Source organism: Thamnophis elegans, chromosome 2 (assembly GCF_009769535.1).
Source record: "Thamnophis elegans isolate rThaEle1 chromosome 2, rThaEle1.pri, whole genome shotgun sequence".
Classification (NCBI taxonomy): Eukaryota; Metazoa; Chordata; class Lepidosauria; order Squamata; family Colubridae; genus Thamnophis; species Thamnophis elegans.
Genome location: NC_045542.1, coordinates 160051616 through 160067547, shown reverse-complemented (window position 1 = coordinate 160067547; position 15932 = coordinate 160051616). Strand labels below are relative to the sequence as shown.

Genomic DNA, 15932 nt, shown 5'->3' with positions numbered 1-15932 from the left:
ACTCTGAGGAACGATCAAGGGTCATTTTTTTCAGTGCCGTTGTAACTTCAAACAAATCATTGTAAGTTGAGGATTATCCATATAGCAATAGCACTTATATTTATATACCGATTCTCAGTGCTTTACAGCCCTCTCTTAAGTGGTTTACAATGTTAGCATATTGCCCCCAACAATCTGGGTGCTCATTTTACTCAGAAGGATGGAAGGACTGACTCTGAATCTATTGTCACCTGCAATTCTAGCAGTTGTTAAGAACAGAAACAGAATAGAGGGGTGGAATCCTTGGGCGAGTTGGGGGGGAGGGCTGAGGGAGCCAAGCGAGCCAGCTAAGTCTGAGAAAGTTCTTATGCTTCAAGGTCCTGTTATCAGAGCTTCAAATGACACAGGCTGTTTCCCAAAACACAAAGAATGCATTGGATTGGTGGACAATGGATGGTGGATGGCCGAAAGGGGGAATTTGCCTATGGCACTTTCTGTGGGAACCTTTAGAATTGGCTTTGCTTCTTCCGTGCCTATATGGATCTAATAGTAAAGTGATACTCTTGGTAAAATTATGTCCCAGGAGTTGTTTTTTTCCCCCTCTGAATATGTCAGTGGGACGGTTCTGCGTATGTCAATGGGACGGTTGGTACCACTTTGAGCTGGTGAGAATCGAACTGCTGGCAGTCATCAGAATTAACCTGCAATACCGCAGTCTAACCACCACGGCTCTCGAGAAGTTGGCCTTCGTTCTGGCCTCAGCACCTAACCCAGAAACAGATTTGTCTCCTTGGTAAGGAATGAAGCTGCTGAATCCAGGAGGAAAAACACCCGTGGTGTTTCAGGAGTAGTACAGTTGCATTCTGCAAGGGAAAAAAGTGGGGTGTTACCTAATTAGAGAATGAATAAGTAGTGGGGAGGCAAGCTGAACAGTGAGCGGGGGGGGGGGGGGAAGGCTGACAGGAGAGTTGCCTTACCTCCCACTTGGCTCTAGGGGGAGTATAACCCACCTCATGCTTAATCCCTAATGCTTCTTCCAGGTGTCCCATGGACTTCTTGCCTTACTAAATATTCTGCATAGAAACACTGAACAGGGGAGGCAAGTCCCGGGACAAATCAGCAAAACGGGGGGAAGAAAATACAGGTAGTCCTCGTCTTATGATCACAATCGGGCCCAACATTTCTGTTGCTAAGCGAGGCATTTGCTAAATTGAGTTTTGCCCCATTTTATGACCTGGATTAGAATCAGAATAGAGCTGGAAGGGATCTTGGAAGCCTTCTAGTCTAGCTCAAGCAGGATTCTAATCTGTACCATTCCAGATAAGTGGCTGTCCAGTCTCTTCTTAAAAACCTCCAGCGATGAATACAGAATAGAATATGGAATAACAGAGTTGGAAGGGACCTTGGAGGTCTTCTAGTCCAGCCCCCTCCTCAAGCAGGAGGCCCTACGCCTTTCCAGATAAGTGGCTGTCCTGTCTCTTCTTAAAAACCTCCAGTGATGGAGCTTCCACAACCTTTCTTGCCATCGCTGTTAAGTGAATCACTGCAGTTAAGTTAATAACATGGTTGTTAAATGAATCGGGCTTCCCCGTTGACTTTGCTCGTCGGGAGGTTGCAAAAGGGGATCCCGTGAGCCCGAAGTAGTGCAACCGTCATGAAAGTAAGTCAGTTGCCAAGCGTCTGAATTTTGATCGTGAGTTCATGGGGATGCTGCAACAGATGTAAGTGTGGGAAATTATCATAAGTTGTTTTTTTCAGGGCGGTTGTAACTTTGGGTCACTAAAGGAACTGTTGTAAGTCAAGGACTACTTTTATAAAAATGATTTCTAAATATGTGAGACCGCTAGACAGCTACAGAAGTGCCCCGATATTCTCCTTGTCTGGAGTAAACAGGCATTCATCAAGAATATAGGGGGCGACGGATTCCATTGGCAGAATAAAGTGATAAAAAAAATAAGAATATGGCATAATACTTTCCCACAAGAAAGAGCACAAACAATGCAAAAATAGCGACCCAACTCAGCTTTTCACCCTTCCAATATACCGAGTGGGACTAATCCTTCAACCCCACCCCACAAATCCTGCAACCAGAAGGAAAAGGCGTCGACGAGGGTGGGATTCGAACCCACGCGTGCAGAGCACAATGGATTAGCAGTCCATCACCTTCACCACTCGGCCACCTCGTCAAGGGAGTGGGGCACCCACAGCCATCCCTGGGTGGGCTCGAACCACCATCCTTCTGGTTAACAGCACGACGCGCTAACCCCTTGTGCCACAGAGACAGGCAGAGGCTTCCCCTCCCCTCTCTCTCAGGTGTAGCAGCTGCTGCAGGACAGATGGGGCTCTCTTCCCATCCCCTCTGGGGGGCTGCAAGGGGGGGGCACACTGTAAATGCTAGGTTGATGCAACAGAAGCATCTCCTGCCACAGAGATGGAGTCTTTGGCTCCAGTCTCCACACCAGGAGAGACTAAAGGAGAATTTTGATTTCTAATAGATGTCTCCAAGCACCTCTCATTTTTCCACACCGGCACCTGTACAATCAGCCACGTCTTGTTTTGCGTCTAACATATCTTGGCCTCACGTGTCAAAGTCCCTCTTCATTGAATGGTTCTGCTTCTCAGCCAGCCTGCTTATCTCATCCCCCTTTCACCTTAGTCACTGATTATGAATAAGTCTGCCTTCTTCCTTCTGCACTCTGGAAGGTAAAAGAAAATACAGATTACGGTTAAATATTTAGTAAGAAAAAAAGATCAACTAGGTGAGAATTGAAGCCTCCAGATGAAGAGCTGGGTGCAGCATTCAATCTCTGAATTTGCTCTGAATCACACCATCAAGCAGGCCGTCCCTGGGTGGGCTCGAACCACCATCCTTCTGGTTAACAGCCAGACGCGCTAACCCATTGCGCCACAGAGCCTGGCATAGGCTTCCCTCTTGCTTCCCCCCACCTGAGCATCCATAGCTGGGCTGGCTAGACAGCAATAAGATACTTTGGTCACCCAACCCAGCGTGTTCCTCCTCCCTCCCTCCGTCAGATGGGAAAAGAGAAACCCTGGATGTAAATATTGCTTCACTTGAGACAGTTGAGATGGGATTTGAATCCATGCATACAGAGTACAGGGCGTTAGTTCTCCATCAGCTCCCCCACTCAGCCATCTTGTGGAGGGAAGGGTACCTGCAGGTGCTCCTGGGTGAACTCAAAACAACCCCTCCTCTTCTGGTCAACAGCCAGACCCCTTGAGCCCTTGGGCCCCAGAGTTCCCCTCAGCCTCCTTGAGGAGCTGATGCTAATTTCTCTCCCCCAAGTGGACCATAGGGAGCTTTGCCCCCTCCAAGCCTCTTGCAATTCCTGCCTTCTCTGAAGTCCAAGGAGGGCTGGTTGGATGGAGACTCTATCAAGCCTGATAGGACGACCAGAGGCTGGGATGAGATAGGATGGGAGAAAAGAGGGGGAGGGAAAGTGTGGGGAAGAAGTTCGGGACAATTTTCTGGCCAGTTCCGCTTACTTTCCTGTGAAAATGAACCGTCCTGAAAATTCCAGCTGCAGAATGGTGGATAGGTTGGAAGCAAAAGCTTTCCCTGGCCGGGAATCGAACCCGGGCCGTGGCGGTGAGAGCGCCAAATCCTGACCACTAAACCACCAGGGAAAGACAAAGTGGCTGTCATCCCTCCAGCTTCTCCTTGGAAGGGATATCAACTCCGACAGCAGGAAAGGTTCCCAGTGAAGGGAGTCTCACACTGTAAGGGCTGGATTGATGCAACGGAAGCATTTCCCTGCCACAGAGATGGAGGCTTTGGCATCCTCTCTCTTTTTCTTTACCTCTGCAGAATGTGAACCCATAAAACTGTTAAGGCCTTTATTCTCTCGTTTTTAGCTCAGCACGACTAAATGTTCTTTGGTCAATGGCTTAAAAGCATCTTCGGCTTCCTCATTCCCTTTTGGATAAGGGAGAAAAGAAAATGGGTGCTTCTGGTTCTTTGTATATGCTTGTGTGTGTGTGGTATTTCCCACACTTATTTGGATCTCGGAATGGCTGTGGTGCTGAGCAAAAGTTGTGTTTCTGCCTGGTTTCGAACCAGGGACCTTTTGCATGTGAGGCAAACGTGATAACCACTACACTACAGAAACCAGAGGTACAGGTGCCTCTCCACTGGTATGCCCATATCTTTATTCCAGACTGTTATTTCCACAATAGGATAGATTAAATAATTGTTATGCCTTAGAAACGTGTGCCCTCCAGAGCACAGAGCTCATGAAGCAGATGGCTAAATATTAAAATCTGGCAGAAAAAAATAGAGAAGGTGGGATCTGCAGTTCCAAGATACCTTGGTCACGAGATTCAGTGTGTCCCTCTCTCCCGCCATCAGATGGGAAGAGATAATGATGTTGTATGTATTATTTCAATATTTAGAATAATTTGTTTAAATTATAGGAATAATAGTTGGAGTTGAACTATTGATGTAAAATGGTGTTGTATGTACGGATTCAACATTTAGAATATCTTGTTTAAAATTAAGGAATAATAATTACAGTTGAAAAATTGACATGTAACAATAATGTACTTATGTTTACCTAATGAACAATTTGTGATTCGATATATAATTGTAAGTGGTGACCATGGAAAGGACGCACAAAATCTTGCACAAAAACCAAACGACATGCTATATGAAACGGAAGAAGGTTCTATGTGTTTTATGTTTTTGTTTGTTTAAAAATTAAAAAAAAATTAAAAAAAAAAAAAGAAATGAGAATATGGCATAATACTTTCCCAGAAGAAAGAGCACAAACAATGCAAAAATATCGACCCAGCTCAGCTTTTCACCCTTCCAATATACCGAGTGGGACTAATCCTTCAATCGCACCCCCCAAATCCTGTAACCAGAAGGAAAAGGCGTCGACGAGGGTGGGATTCGAACCCACGCGTGGAGAGCACAATGGATTAGCAGTCCATCACCTTCACCACTCGGCCACCTCGTCAAGGGGGTGAGGCCCCCACGGGGACGGGTGGGCTTGAACTACCATCCTTCTGGTTAACAGCCAGACGCGCTAACCCCTTGCGCCACAGAGACAGGCAGAAGCCTCCCCTTGACTCTCAGGTGTAGCAGCTGCTGCAGGACAGATGGGGCTCTCTTCCCATCCCCTCTGGGGGGGTGCAGGGGGAGGGCCACACTGTAAATGCTAGATTGATGCAACAGAAGCATCTCCTCTACAGAGATGGAGTCTTTGGCTCCAGTCTCCACACCAGGAGAGACTAAAGGAGAATTTTGATTTCTAATAGATGTCTCCAAGCACCTCTCACTTTTCCACACTGGCAGCTGTACAATCAGCCACGTCTTGTCTTGCGTCTAACATATCTTGGCCTCACGTGTCAAAGTCCCTCTTCATTGAATGGTTCTGCTTCTCAGCCAGCCTGCTTATCTCATCCCCCTTTCACCTTAGTCACTGGTTATGAATAATTCTGCCTTCTTCCTTCTGCACTCTGGAAGGTAAAAAAAAATACAGATTACGGTTAAATATTTAGTAAGAAAAAAAGATTGACTAGGTGAGAATTGAAGCCTCCAGATGAAGAGCTGGGTGCAGCATTCAATCTCTGAATTTGCTCTGAATCACACCATCAAGCAGGCCGTCCCTGGGTGGGCTCGAACCACCATCCTTCTGGTTAACAGCCAGACGCGCTAACCCATTGCGCCACAGAGACCTGGCACAGGCTTCCCTCTCGCTTCCCCCCACCTGAGCATCCATAGCTGGGCTGGCTAGACAGCAATAAGATACTTTGGTCACCCGACCCAGCGTGTTTCTCTCTCCTGCCATCAGATGGGAAAAGAAAAACCCTGGATGTAAATATTGCTTCACTTGAGACAGCTGAGATGGGATTTGAATCCATGCATACAGAGTACAGAGCGTTAGTTCTCCATCAGCTCCCCCACTCAGCCATCTTGTCGAGGGAAGGGTACCTGCAGGTGCTCCTGGGTGAACTCAAAACAACCCCCGCTCTTCTGGTCAACAGCCAGACCCCTTGACCCCCTTGGGCCCCAGAGTTCCCCTCAGCCTCCTTGAGGAGCTGATGCCAATCTCTCTCCCCCAAGTGGACCATAGGGAGCTTTGCCCCCTCAAAGCCTTTTGCAATTCCTGCGGTCATCATCTGCCTTCTTTGAAGTCCAAGGAGGGCTGGTTGGATGGAGACTCTATCAAGCCTGATAGGACGACCAGAGGCTGGGATGAGACAGGATGGGAGGAAAGAGGGGGAGGGAAAGTTTGGGGAGGAAAGTCAGGACAATTTTCTGGCCAGTTCAGCTTACTTTCCTGTGAAAATGAACCGCCCCGAAAATTCCAGCTGCAGAATGATGGATTAGTTGGAAGCAAAAGCTTTCCCTGGCCGGGAATCGAACCCGGGCCGTGGCGGTGAGAGCGCCAAATCCTGACCACTAGACCACCAGGGAAGGACAAAGTGGCTGTCATCCCTCCAGCTTCTCCTTGGAAGGGATATCAACTCCGACAGCAGGAAAGGTTCCCAGTGAAGGGAGTCTCACACTGTAAGGGCTGGATTGATGCAACGGAAGCATTTCCCTGCCACAGAGATGGAGGCTTTGGCGTTCTCTCTCCCTTTCTTTACCTCTGCGGAATGTGAAGCCATAATACTGTTAAGGCCTTTATTCTCTAGTTTTTGGCTCAGCAGGACTAAATCTTCTTTGGTCAATGGCTTAAAAGCATCCTCTGCTTCTTCATTCCCTTTTGGATAAGGGAGAAAAGAAAATGGGTGCTTCTGATTCTTTGTATATGTTTGTGTGTGTGTGGTATTTCCCACACTTATTTGGATCTCGGAATGGCTGTGGTGCTGAGCAAAAGATGTGTTTCTGCCTGGTTTCGAACCAGGGACCTTTTGCATGTTAGGCAAACGTGATAACCACTACACTACAGAAACTAGAGGTATGAGTGTGCTCAACTGGTATGCCCATATCTTTGGCTGATCATTCCAGACTGTTATTTCCATAATGGGATAGGTTAAAGGATTGTTATGCCTTAGAAACGTGTGCCCTCCAGAGCACGGAGCTCATGAAGCAGATGGCTAAATATTAAAATCTGGCAGAAAAAATTAGAGAAGGTGGCGTCTTCAGTTCCAAGATACCTTGGTCACGAGACCCAGTGTGTCCCTCTCTCCAGCCCTCAGATGGGAAAAGGTAATGATGTTGTATGTATTATTTCAATATTTAGAATATTCTGTTTAAATTGTAGGAATAATAATTGGAGTTGAACTATTGATGTAAAATGGTGTTGCATGTACGGATTCAACATTTAGAATATCTTGTTTAAAATTAAGGAATAATAATTACAGTTGAAAAATTGACATATAACAATAATGTACTTATGTTTAACTAATGAACAATTTGTCATTCGATATATAATTGTAAGTGGTGACCATGGAAAGGACGCACAAAATCTTGCACAAAAACCAAACGACACGCTATATGAAACGAAAGAAAGTTCTATGTGTTTTATGTTTTTGTTTGTTTAAAAATTAAAAAATAAATAAAAAAATGAGAATATGGCATAATACTTTCCCAGAAGAAAGAGCACAAACAATGCAAAAACATTGACCCAGCTCAGCTTTTTACCCTTCCAATACACCGAGTGGGACCACTAATCCTTCAACTGCACCCCCCAAATCCTGCAACCAGAAGGAAAAGGCGTCGACAAGGGTGGGATTCGAACCCACGTGTGCAGAGCACAATGGATTAGCAGTCCATCACCTTCACCACTCGGCCACCTCGTCAAGGGGTGGGGCACCCACAGCCATTCCTGGGTGGGCTTGAACCACCATCCTTCTGGTTAACAGCCAGACACACTAACCCCTTGCGCCACAGAGACAGGCAGAGGCCTCCCCTCGACTCTCTCTCAGGAGTAGCAGCTGCTGCAGGACAGATGGGGCTCCCTCCCCATCCCCTCTGGGGGGGTGCAGAGAGGGCCACACTGTAAATGCTAGATTGATGCAACAGAAGCATCTCCTGCCACAGAGATGGAGTCTTTGGCTTCAGTCTCCACACCAGGAGAGACCAAAGGAGGATTTTGATTTCTAATAGATGTCTCCAAGCACCTCTCATTTTTCCACTTTGGCAGCTGTACAATCCACCATGTCTTGTTTTGCGTGTAACATATCTTGGCCTCACGTGTCCAAGTCCCTCTTCATTGAATGGTTCTGCTTCTCAGCCATCCTGCTTATTTTACTTGGTAGGCAAACGATCTCAGCAACTGCTCAGGCGTCGAGAGGGCATTAATGTTAAGTTTGTAAGTTGTGAGTCAGATCTGAGTATCGGCTGCAGCTCTCCTCCTCCCCCCCTCCCTTTTGCCTTCCTAGAATTAACCTGCAGGTGACCTAATCTTTGTCACAAGCAGCTATTTCAGGACCCTGGAGAGCTCCAGCTACGGACAGCTTCGGATTGCTTTACGCCACTCCAGCACTTTCCCTTCCCAAGGAAGAAGCTCAGGACACGTGGGCAGATCCCTCCCCCTTTCACGTTAGTCACTGATTGTGAATAGGTCTGCCTTGATCTTCCTTCTGTACTCTGGAAGGTAAAAAAAATACAAATGGCAGCTAAATATTTAGTGAGAAAAAAAGATCAGCTAGGTGAGAATTGAAGCCTCCAGATGAAGAGCTGGGTGCAGCATTCAATCTCTGAATTTGCTCTGAATCACACCATCAAGCAGGCCGTCCCTGGGTGGGCTCGAACCACCATCCTTCTGGTTAACAGCCAGACGCGCTAACCCATTGCGCCACAGAGACCTGGCACAGGCTTCCCTCTCGCTTCCCCCCACCTGAGCATCCATAGCTGGGCTGGCTAGACAGCAATAAGATACTTTGGTCACCTGACCCAGCGTGTTCCTTCCTCCCTCCGTCAGATGGGAAAAGAGAAACCCTGGATGTAAATATTGCTTCACTTGAGACAGCTGAGATGGGATTTGAATCCATGCATACAGAGTACAGGGCGTTAGTTGTCCATCAGCTCCCCCACTCAGCTATCTTGTCGAGGGAAGGGTACCTGCAGGTGCTCCTGGGTGAACTCAAAACAACCCCCGCTCTTCTGGTCAACAGCCAGACCCCTTGACCCCCTTGGGCTACAGAGTTCCCCTGAGCCTCCTTGAGGAGCTGATGCCAATCTCTCTCCCCCAAGTGGACCATAGGTAGCTTTGCACCCTCCAAGCCTCTTGCAATTCCTGCGGTCATCATCTGCCTTCTTTGAAGCTCAAGGAGGGCTGGTTGGATGGAGACTCTATCAAGCCTGATAGGACGACCAGAGGCTGGGATGAGATAGGATGGGAGGATAGAAAAAAATGTGGAGGAATGAAAGTCAGACACAAGACAATTTTCTGGCCAGTTCAACTTACGTGATAACCACTACACTACGGAAACCAGAGGTATGGGTGTGCTCAACTGGTGTGCCCATATCTTTATTCCAGACTGTTATTTCCACAATGGGATAGGTAAAAGGATTTTTATACCTTAGCAACGTGTGCCCTCCAGAGCACAGAGCTCATGAAGCAGATGGCTAAATATTAAAATCTGGCAGAAAATAATAGAGAAGGTGGCGTCTGCAGTTCTAAGATAAAGAACCCAATAGATAAACATTCTGTAACCTCCATCTATTATTGGTCAACTCATCAAGCAGGCCGTCCCTGGTTGGGTTCGAACCACCATCCTTCTGGTTAACAGCCAGAAGCGCTAACCTATTGCACCACAGAGACCTGGCACAGGCCTCCCTCTCACTTCCCCCCACCTGAGCATCCATAGCTGGGCTGGTAGACAGCAATAAGATACCTTGTTCACCAGACCCAGCATGTTCCTTTCTCCTACCGTCAGATGGGAAAAGAGAAACCCAGGATGTAAATATTGCTTCACTTGAGACAGACTCTCAACAGCTGTGCCAGTGGTGTAGGGGCATCATGCAAGGTTTCCAACCTTGCGACCTGGGTTCGAGTCCCAGCTGGTGCATGTCTCCTTCCACCTTTTGCTCTTCAGGATGGATCACCAGATGAAGTTTTGATCCCAGATTCTGTTTTAGTGAGAGAAAAGAAATGATCTTGATGATTCGCACTGATGTCACCTTGCATTCTTAGCAGGAAGCCAAATGTTGAAATAACTTCAGGATATCCTCTTTTCTCTTGCTGGGAGGTTTTTCCAGCTTTTTCTCTCTCTGAGGAGGGGGCTTTTGGGTCATCTTGGTGCGGCAATTTGTGGCGCAATGCCCCTCCTTCCCACAGCGGAAACACACAAAAGGTTTTGGTTTGCTTGCAGACCCACTTTTCCCTCCTTTTGGGGCCCCTGGGGGGGTTGGCAGGCGGGGGTTTCTCGCTCTCTCTATCTTCATGGTAATTCTCCCTGGCTAAGTCAATCTCCACATCAGCAGCCACTTCATACCAGGGTTGCACTCTACGGGGGGGCGGAGCTCCGGTTCATGCGGTGCTGGTAAATTTCTTTGTTTAACCCATCAGTGAAATGGTCTAACAATGCTTCTTCAGACCAACCCCTCATAAAGGCTGATAGATCATGAAATTCTTGTATATAATCAGCTACTGGTCTCTTCCCCTGGGTAAGAGTTTAAAATTTGATTCTTGCTCTATGCTCTGTGAGTGGATCATCAAAGCGCTTTCTCAAGGCAGCCATAAATCCATTATAGTCTCTCAGTAGGGGGGAATCAGCGTTATACAAGCCCACCATCCATGCCGCTGCCTTATTTTCCAAAGCCATAGTAATAACTCTTACCTTCGCTTCATCATTAGCCAGTTCGTCCCCATACATTTGCATGTAATTCCATACTTGAATGACAAAGAATCCTAAATCCTTTGATTCCCCCCCCCCCCAAATTTTACGCTTAAAGGAGGAAATTTAGTCATCCAGCATCTGTGCCCCCCTCCTCTTGGGATGTTTCTAACTGCAATGATTGGGGTCGGAGCTGGGTCATCTTGCTCAGTTCCCCCCCTTGGGTCCCCCAGCTTCTCTCGGGTCAAACAAAGTCTCTGTATACTTCCCCTCTGTTTCCTGGAGATTGGCTTCTCTCTCCAGTCCACTCTCACGGGCTCGGCACCTCTCCCGGGCCCCTTCAAAGAGTTTCATCGCCTGGGACATTATAAGGTTCTCCTCTTCGGAGTCACACCAGTCAGCCACTGGTCGTCTGGGTCTCCTCATAGTAATTCCAGTCAGAGGTTCTGTGGGGTCATCTTTCTATCCCACTCCAACAATATCCAGATTCAGTCACAATTTGGTTCCATACAGTATCAACCTTGGGAACTCTCAAGCTTCCTCTTTCCGTTATGTATTCAAGATGGACAGTGATTAATATTTATATGTTACTTATATGCCAGGGTGTAGGCTTATACATATGTATATGGCATGTCTATATGTGTGTTATAAATGTGTCCACTTTTAAGAGCAGGCAACAGAATTTCATTTTTAATGTGTGCCACTGTGCCCGCAGAAAAAAAGGGCAATAAAGCGAAGAAAATTAGCTCCCACCCCTCTTAGAAGAATGAAATATGTTAGGAAATGTTAAAAAGGCAGAATATTATATATCCCTGGATGAGAAAAGGAAAACCATGTTTTTAAAGACAAAAGAGCAGCTCCCTACCCCCAGCAGATATTTTGGCGCCAGCTTATCTACAAGACAAAAGACCTCCATCCTCAGGACATAATAGGATTAGCCCTCTACCCATCCAGCAACAGAGCTCACCACATGGCACCTGGGGATATCACATCACATGGTATCACATGGTAGTGGATCTGGCTATTTGAGAGACCGCCTTCTGCCAATTACCTCCCTGCGTCCCATCAGATCGCACAGGGTAGGCCTCCTCCGAATTCCATCCGCCAGTCAGTGCCGACTGGCGACTACGCGGAGGAGAGCCTTCTCAGTTGCAGCTCCGACGCTATGGAACAATCTCCCCGTGGAGATCCGCACCCTCACCACCGTCCAGGCCTTCCGCACGGCCCTCAAGATCTGGCTATCCCGTCAGGCCTGGGGATAGGATTTACTCTCTCCCCGCCCGAATGTTGAGTGAATGTTGTGTTTTATGGTTATTTTTTTTACTCACGTTTTTCTTTTATGTCTTGTCTTGCACTCCCTTCCCTCATTATTGTAAGCCGCCCTGAGTCCCCTCAGGGAAAAGGGCGGCCTATAAATGTTCAATAAATACTAAATACTAAATACTAAATAATAACCCAGCACAGTTCAACCAGACTTATCTCAGACAAACTCCTAGGATTTGCACGTGACCCCTACAGCAGCCAATAGGATGCATTTCTTGCACAGGAACAGGAAGTTGTAATCTAGGGCAAGGCCCATGAGAGTATAAATATCTCGACTCCATGTGATCATCTATGATGTTGCGATATACGTGCAGGTATGCATTCAGCCATACTGTAACACGTATAGAACAGAAGCAATAATTAACCATATGATTAAATCAGTAAACTAAAAGCAATAATTGGCCATATGATTAGATCAGTAAGACAAACTGTCCAACTCCAAGCGTTGATTAAATCAGTACCCTTAACACTAAACAGATCAGCAACCACAGACTCGTAACTAAGCGTTGATTAAATCAGGGGTTACAACTGTTTAACTCTCAAACATTAATTAAGGATTGGAAGTTTACACGATGATAAAAGATTATTGACTATGAGTATTCTTCGAGTCTACATGAGAGTAAATGAGTTACCATATACTGTAAACGTGCACAATCATGATTGGTCCCCATTGGCTATGTGAATCCACCCCTCCCTTGTGTATGCTCAATAAAAAAGGACCCCCAGACTTCGTTCTGGGTCGGTTTCGTCCCGAAGGAAATTCGTGTCCGAGTCTTCTTTCCTCATTGGCTTCATGAACGACCCGCGGAGAAATCGCATATCCAGGACTTCAAATCCATGCAATCCTGTTTACCATTAAACCATCCTTCCAAGCAGTCTCCATGTTTTCAGTGTCTTTCTCTCCACTTGGAACTGAACCCAGGTGGATATTTCTTCATACAATTGGTTATCTTCTCTAACTACTCATTATGACCTCTTCAATCAGGTTCCTTTCACTTTTTATCTTTGCCTGTAACCTAATGGTTTCTATTGATATACGGGATTGAACCAGTCAACTCTTTGATAAAATGACTAAATTAGCACACCAGCAAAATGCTGGGGTATAGAAGACTTTTGAGTTTGTAAGATGACAGTTGACAAAGTTGGCCACAGCCTATTTTTTTTTGTAAGATAGATAAATGTGGGATAGATAACACCACCACCAAATGGATTTGTGACCAGCTGACCAACTGCACTCAATGTGTGCAGTCCTCAATGCAACAAACAGTACATCTCGTGGAGGGAAGCATGCAGTGAGATACCTCAAGCTTCTGTCTCAGGCCCAGTCATCTTCCTAAACAAATTTTGAATGGGGGGATATCAGGAGAACTCATCAAATTTTCAGAAAAAGCCAACATTTTAAGTTAGAAGATAGGCTCAAGATTCAGAAGGATCTGGACAGGCTTAAACATAGGTTTCTATTCAAGAAAATGCAATCCAGTGATGAGAAAAGTAAGGTTTACATTTAGGAAGGAAAAACAGAAATGTACAGGTATAGAATAAATCACACCTGGCACAACAACAGTAACTGCAAAATCCTCTGCAAATTTGATTAATTTCTGTTCTATTTCCTTGTCTTGTCCAGACTCCCTTGAATTCCATTGACTTTTATCTGGCAGTAATTCATGTTGATCACTAGTAATTCAGATTCTTTTGTACAGGTGACATGAAATACATTTGTGGTACTTTTGAACTCCTGGATTCTGACATCTTGCACCTGACAGTTCATGCTGGTTTAAAGCTTTTTATTCAAATATTGCTCATTGATGGCTCTGGATCAAACTGTTGAAAGGCCACCAATTGCAAATATACAATAGCAGAGTTGGAAGGTACTTTGGAGGTCTTCTATAGACTCCCATGGGGACATGCAGGGGCAACTCTCTAGACTGCGTTTTGAATCCAGGTTTGGTTGAGTTCTCAGATGCCCTGTGCTGAATTGGGTAAAGTGCCAATATTATCATGCCTTAATCCCATCCCCTTGGAGCTGAAGGGGAGAACTCTTTATTATGTAAAGGGACTGGCTTGGCCTTCTTAATGGTCCACTGACAAAATGGGTAGGGGCAGGAAGCTGCAGGGAAAGTTACTTTGTCTTTTTGAAACATGTTTCTTCCTTTTCACATCCAGGGAAATATAATATTCTGCCATTTCAATATTTCCTAGGATATTTCATTTTTCTGGGAGAGGGCTGGGTGATAACTTCCTACAAAACAATAGAAATTGCCCAACAACACCCTTTCGGAACACAAGACCCTTGATTATATCAGCAAGCTTCAACCAAGTCTGGGACTCAAGACAGCCTACAAAGTTAGCTATAGTCCCCTGCATAGTCCCATGGGAGTCTGACAGCAGCCAATAAAATAGATTCCTTGCACAGGAACAGGAAGCTCAAGGCCCAAGAAAGGGTATAAATAACCCTCACTCTCCACTACATGTGGTCACCTGGCCAGGACCTCAAACCCATGTTGTCCTGTTCATCAATAAACCATCTTTCCAACCAACCTCCATGTTTCCAGTGTCTTTCACCCCACTTGGAACTGAACCAGCAGGATATTTCTCCCAACATCTTCTACTCTAATGCCCATCATTCCCAGAGCCCAATAGAACGTGATCTCTCATCAGCCCTTGCAGGGTCCTCTTGGCATTGCGCACACAGTCCACCAGGGGGCTCCCTCAGCAACCGTTGGAAAATCCGGGGAGCACAAACCCACCCACTCACCCCGCAGCTGCTTTCAGGAGGGAACTGAGCATGCGCTTGCCTCTTGCGAGCTCAAGAGACGCACGTGTTGCCCAGTGCATTTTCCCCCAGAAAAGTTTTGAAAGCGTTATCAGCCATTTCTCCAGTGTCCGATTCTGCTCCCCCTCGCTCTGCTTCCCTTAGGTTGAGCCTTTCCCGGAGTCCAAGAGGCTGCAAGGAAGCCTTGCACGGAGGGAGACCAAGACCTGACTCCGGAGTTCAGTAAGTGCGGGGGGGGGAGTTCTTCCACGGGCTGGACTCTGCGCGGAGACACGCAAAAACTTCATCAAGTTCGGAGTCCTGGAATGTGGGGAGCCCCTTGTCCCATGTTCCCCTGCCTCCCCTGTGCAATGCATGCACGGGACAGGCAGAGAAGAAATCAAGAGCTACGGACTCGATGCGTTGCCTCCAGGAGGAAAATCAAGATGGCGCATTTACTTTCCATTTCCTTGGGGGGGAACTGCTAGGCGCGGGGCGGAGGAGGGGGTCCGCTTTGCAAAGCAGGTTGGTGCCTCCCAACTCCTGGACGATTTCCTGCAAATTTATTGGCCCCGTTTTCAAAAGGGCTTCCTCTTTTCTAAGCTGAGAGAAGCGACTGCCGAAGTCTCACCTGGCTTCAAGGTGGGCAAGGATTCGAACTCACTTTCCTGTTTCCCGGCTTTGCTCCACTGTCACCAGTTGGCTTTGCCAGAAAGGGTTACATGAACTGAGGTGGAAATGCAGGCTGGGATGCACCATTCACACTATATACAGGTAGTCCTCAACTTGCAATCACCCTTGAGCCCAAAATTTCCGTTGCTTAGTGAAGCATTTGCTAAGTGAATTTTGTGCCATTCTTGTCACAGTTGTTAAGTGAATCAACACGTATAATAATATGGTTGTTAAATGAATCTGGCTTCCCCATTGACTTTGCTTGTGGAAAGATTGCTCAAGGTGATCCCATGACCTCGGGACGCCGAAACAGTCATAAATATGAATCAATTGCCAATCATCTGCATTTTGATCATGTGATCGTGGGGATGCTGCAACAGTCACAAGTGTGAAAAATGATAAGTCAATTTTTAGTGCCATTGTAACTTTGAATGGTCGCTAAATGAACTCTTGT

The 15932-nt window shown here is 46.5% G+C and overlaps 12 non-coding genes across 12 annotated transcripts; 1 reads left to right on the top strand and 11 right to left on the bottom strand.

The window, feature by feature from the left end:
* Positions 1 to 2083: 2083 nt before the first annotated feature.
* TRNAS-GCU lies at positions 2084 to 2165 on the bottom strand. The gene has a single exon. It is a non-coding gene; the product is annotated as a tRNA-Ser (tRNA).
* A 655-nt stretch (positions 2166 to 2820) lies between these two features.
* Positions 2821 to 2894, bottom strand: TRNAN-GUU. The gene has a single exon. It is a non-coding gene; the product is annotated as a tRNA-Asn (tRNA).
* Positions 2895 to 3552: 658 nt separating this feature from the next.
* TRNAE-CUC lies at positions 3553 to 3624 on the bottom strand. Its single transcript has one exon. It is a non-coding gene; the product is annotated as a tRNA-Glu (tRNA).
* A 409-nt stretch (positions 3625 to 4033) lies between these two features.
* Positions 4034 to 4106, bottom strand: TRNAV-CAC. The gene has a single exon. It is a non-coding gene; the product is annotated as a tRNA-Val (tRNA).
* Positions 4107 to 4873: 767 nt separating this feature from the next.
* Positions 4874 to 4955, bottom strand: TRNAS-GCU. The gene has a single exon. It is a non-coding gene; the product is annotated as a tRNA-Ser (tRNA).
* Positions 4956 to 5602: 647 nt separating this feature from the next.
* Positions 5603 to 5676, bottom strand: TRNAN-GUU. The gene has a single exon. It is a non-coding gene; the product is annotated as a tRNA-Asn (tRNA).
* A 670-nt stretch (positions 5677 to 6346) lies between these two features.
* TRNAE-CUC lies at positions 6347 to 6418 on the bottom strand. Its single transcript has one exon. It is a non-coding gene; the product is annotated as a tRNA-Glu (tRNA).
* Positions 6419 to 6827: 409 nt separating this feature from the next.
* Positions 6828 to 6900, bottom strand: TRNAV-AAC. Its single transcript has one exon. It is a non-coding gene; the product is annotated as a tRNA-Val (tRNA).
* A 767-nt stretch (positions 6901 to 7667) lies between these two features.
* TRNAS-GCU lies at positions 7668 to 7749 on the bottom strand. Its single transcript has one exon. It is a non-coding gene; the product is annotated as a tRNA-Ser (tRNA).
* Positions 7750 to 8683: 934 nt separating this feature from the next.
* Positions 8684 to 8757, bottom strand: TRNAN-GUU. The gene has a single exon. It is a non-coding gene; the product is annotated as a tRNA-Asn (tRNA).
* An 885-nt stretch (positions 8758 to 9642) lies between these two features.
* TRNAN-GUU lies at positions 9643 to 9716 on the bottom strand. Its single transcript has one exon. It is a non-coding gene; the product is annotated as a tRNA-Asn (tRNA).
* Positions 9717 to 9892: 176 nt separating this feature from the next.
* Positions 9893 to 9963, top strand: TRNAG-UCC. The gene has a single exon. It is a non-coding gene; the product is annotated as a tRNA-Gly (tRNA).
* The last annotated feature ends 5969 nt before the right edge of the window (positions 9964 to 15932 follow it).